This window comes from Manis javanica, chromosome 13 (genome assembly GCF_040802235.1).
Source record: "Manis javanica isolate MJ-LG chromosome 13, MJ_LKY, whole genome shotgun sequence".
In the NCBI taxonomy this organism is placed as follows: Eukaryota; Metazoa; Chordata; class Mammalia; order Pholidota; family Manidae; genus Manis; species Manis javanica.
The window spans coordinates 60,368,015-60,372,699 of record NC_133168.1 but is presented as its reverse complement, the minus strand read 5'-3'; positions in this window follow the sequence as shown (position 1 = coordinate 60,372,699).

Sequence of the window (4,685 nt, the reverse complement as noted above, 5' to 3'; positions counted from 1 at the left end):
TAAGTGCTTCACATACATCTTCGATTAATGCTCACATAATTATATGATACAAGTATTTTTACTTTCACAGATGAGAAAACCAAGGTCTGGATTAAATAATTTGCTTCATTTTGGTATGCTTGGGACAGTCCTGATTTATGTCTATTGTTCTGGTGCAATTATTAATACCTTCCTTTTATATAAAGTATAAAAATAAATTTATACAAAGTATAAAAATAAATTTATGGTTATCTTAGGCAAACCTGGCCATAGGCTCCTTATCTCTAGCTCATATCCTCTAAGAAATAACTACAAGCCCCGGAAACGTACACAGAATGAATGAATGAATGATTAAGACACAGTTCCTGCCTTACAGAAGCTTATGGTCTTCACAGAGTGGATGTGCATGAACTGCCACTGTACTGGGACAAATGACAAGGACAAAAAAGTCTGTGAATGTTTTATGAATGGAAATATGACATTTGTTTAGTGATAGGAGAGACTTCATGTAATAGGAGGCATGCAAAGGGGGGACTGTTTGAAATGGGCCAGACCATAAGAGGGAATGTTCCAGGCAGAGAAAATACTGTGTGCAAGGTCAGGGAAAGGGGTAGGACATATTTGGGGAAAAAGCTCAGCTGGACCATGGGATCCAAGGATCACAAAAAGGCTTAAATTCTAGGGAAAAGCCTTTAGACCTAATTCAGGAAGCAAGGGAGAGAGGGGTGTGCGTGATATACAGCCAGAGCTTAGATTCAGGGAAATTTATCAGGTTACCTTGTATATGAGGTTTGGTGTAATACCACATGGTATAATCAATGAAAGTTGGTTAATCAATGACTTTTAGAATACATAGCTTAACAAACTGAGAATTAAAAAAACAAAGAGAGGGGAGGCGGAGCCAAGATGGCGGCGTGAGTAGAGCAGTGGAAATCTCCTCCCAAAAACACATAGAGCTATGAAAATATAACAAAGAAAAATCTTCCTAAAATAGAGACCACAGGACACAGGACAACATCCAGACCACATCCACACCTGCAAGAACCCAGCGCCTTGCGAAGGGGGTAAGATACAAGCCCCGGCCCGGCAGGACCTGAGCGCCCCTCCCCCTGGCTCCCAGAGGGTGGAAAGAAACCGGAGCGGTTTTTTTTTTTTTTTGGCGAGTGCTTTTTGGAAGCCTTAAAGGGACAGGGACCCCGTTGCTAGGGAGGCAGGGTGGTGGGACTGGTGAGCGGGTGCCTGGGACCGGCACTTGAGGACGGAGGAAATTGCGCATTTTTCCCCTTTTTTTTTTTTTCTCTTTTTGGCGAGTGCTTTTTGGAAGCCTTAAAGGGACAGGGACCCCGGTGCTAGGGAGGCAGGGCGGTGGGACTGGTGAGAGGGTGCCTGGGACAGGTGCCTGAGGACAAAGAATATCCCACGTTTTTCCCTGCGGGACCGATGGGCGGGTGCCTGAGACCAGCACTTGAGGACAGAGGAAATCACGCGTTTTTCCCCTTTTTTTCCCTCTTTTTGGCGAGTGCTTTTTGGAAGCCTTGAAGGGACAGGGACCCTGGTGCTAGGGAGGCAGGGCGGCAGAACTGGTGAGCGGGTGCCTGGGACCGGTGCCTGAGGACAAAGAATATCGCGCGTTTTTCCCTGCAGAACCAGTGGGCGGGTGCTTTTTGGAAGCCTTGAAGGGACAGGGACCCTGGTGCTAGGGAGACAGGGCAGCAGGACCAGTGAGCGGGTGCCTGGGACCGGCGCCTGAGGACAAAAAAATAAAATCACGTGTTTTTTCCTTTTTTTTTTTTTTTTTTTTCTGTTCCCTCTCTCATTGTTGCTGTTGTTGTTTTGGTTTGGAGAGTGCTTTTTGGAAGTCTTAAAGGGGCAGGACAGGTCACTTAGACCAGAGGCAGGGAATCTGGGGATCTCTGGGCACTCTAACCCCCTGGGCAGCAGGGAGCACAGAGGCCCCTTACGGAGATAAATAGCCTCCCAGCCACTCCCCCTCCAACGGGGCTCTACCATTTTGGAGGAGCAGCCCCAGCCAGGCCACGCCCACAGCAACAGCAGAGATAAACCCCATAGCAACCGGGCAGGAAGCAGAAGCCCTGTCTGCACATAGCTGCCCAGCACAAGCCACTAGAGGTCGCTATTCTCCTAGGTGAGGAAGGCCACAAACCAACAAGAAGGGAAGCTCTTCCAGCGGTCACTTGTACCAGCTCTGCACACTATCCCTATCACCATGAAAAGACAAAACTACAGGCAGACAAAGATCACAGAGACAACACCTGAGAAGGAGACAGACCTAACCAGTCCTCCTGAAAAAGAATTCAAAATAAAAATCATGAACATGCTGACAGAGATGCAGAGAAAAATGCAAGAGCAATGGGATGAGATGCAGAGAAAAATGCAAGAGCAGTGGGATGAAGTCCAGAGGGAGATCACAGATGTCAGGAAGGAGATCACAGAAGTGAAACAATCCCTGGAAGGATTTATAAGCAGAATGGATAAGATGCAAGAGGCCATTGAAGGAATAGAAGCCAGAGAACAGGAACGTATAGAAGCTGACATAGAGAGAGATAAAAGGATCTCCAGGAATGAAACAACACTAAGAGAAATATGTGACCAAGCCAAAAGGAATAATATTCGTATTATAGGGATACCAGAAGAAGAAGAAAGAGGAAAAGGGATAGAAAGTCTCTTTGAAGAAATAATTGCTGAAAACTTCCCCAAACTGGGGGAGGAAATAATCGAACAGACCATGGAATTACACAGAACCCCAAACAGAAAGGATCCAAGGAGAAAAACACCAAGACACATAGTAATTAAAATGGCAAGGATCAAGGAAAGAGTTTTAAAGGCAGCTAGAGAGAAAAAGGTCACCTATAAAGGAAAACCCATCAGGCTAACATCAGACTTCTCGACAGAAACCCTACAGGCCAGAAGAGAATGGCATGATATACTTAATGCAATGAAACAGAAGGGCCTTGAACCAAGGGTACTGTATCCAGCACGACTATCTTTAAATATGATGCAGGATTAAACAATTGTCAGACAAGCAAAAGCTGAGGGATTTTGCTTCCGACAAACCACCTCTACAGGGCATCCTACAGGGACTGCTCTAGATGGGAGCACTCCTAAAAAGAGCACAGAACAAAACACACAACATATGAAGAATGGAGGAGGATGAATAAGAAGGGAGAGAAGAAAAGAATCTCCAGAGAGTGTATATAACAGCTCAATAAGCGAGCTAAGTTAGGCAGTAAGATACTAAAGAGGCTAACCTTGAACCTTTGGTAACCACAACTCTAAAGCCTGCAATGGCAATAAGTACATATCTCTCAATAGTCACCCTAAATGTAAATGGACTTAATGCACCAATCAAAAGACACAGAGTAATAGAATGGATAAAAAAGCAACACCCATCTATATGCTGCTTACAAGAAACTCACCTTAAACCCAAAGATAAGCATAGACTAAAAGTCAAGGGATGGAAAAACATATTTCAGGCAAACAACAGCGAGAAGAAAGCAGGGGTTGCAGTACTAATTTCAGACAAAATAGACTTCAAAACAAAGAAAGTAACAAGAGATAAAGAAGGATACTACATAATGATAAAGGGCTCAGTCCAACAAGAGGATATAACCATTCTAAATATATATGCACCCAATACAGGAGCACCAGCATATGTGAAGCAAATACTAACAGAACTAAAGAGGGAAATAGACTGCAATGCATTCATTTTAGGAGACTTCAAAACACCACTCACCCCGAAGGATAGATCCACCGGGCAGAAAATAAGTAAGGACACAGAGGCACTGAACAAAACCCTAGAACAGATGGACCTAATAGACATCGATAGAACACTACATCCAAAAGCAACAGGATATACATTCTTCTCAAGTGCACATGGAACATTCTCCAGAATAGACCACATACTAGCTCACAAAAAGAGCCTCAGTAAACTCCAAAATATTGAAATTCTACCAACCAATTTTTCAGACCACAAAGGTATAAAAGTAGAAATAAATTCTACAAAGAAAACAAAAAGGCTCACAAACACATGGAGGCTTAACAACATGCTACTAAATAATCAATGGATCAATGAACAAATCAAAATAGAGATCAAGGAATATATAGAAACAAATGACAACAACAACAACACTAAGCCCCAACTTCTGTGGGACGCAGCGAAAGCAGTCTTAAGAGGAAAGTATATAGCAATCCAGGCACGCTTGAAGAAGGAAGAACAATCCCAAATGAATAGTCTAACATCACAATTATCAAAATTGGAAAAAGAAGAACAAATGAGGCCTAAAGTCAGCAGAAGGAGGGACATAATAAAGATCAGAGAAGAAATAAACAAAATTGAGAAGAATAAAACAATAGCAAAAATCAACGAAACCAAGAGCTGGTTCTTTGAGAAAACAAAACAAAATAGATAAGCCTCTAGCCCAACTTATTAAGAGAAAAAGAGAATCAACACAAATCAACAGAATCAGAAATGAGAATGGAAAAATCATGACAGACTCCACAGAAATACAAAGAATTATTAAAGACTACTATGAAAACCTATATGCCAACAAGCTGGAAAACCTAGAAGATATGGACAACTTCATAGAAAAATACAACCTCCCAAGACTGACCAAGGAAGAAACACGAAAGTTAAACAAACCAATTACGAGCCAAGAAATTGAAACGGTAATCAAAAAACTACCCAA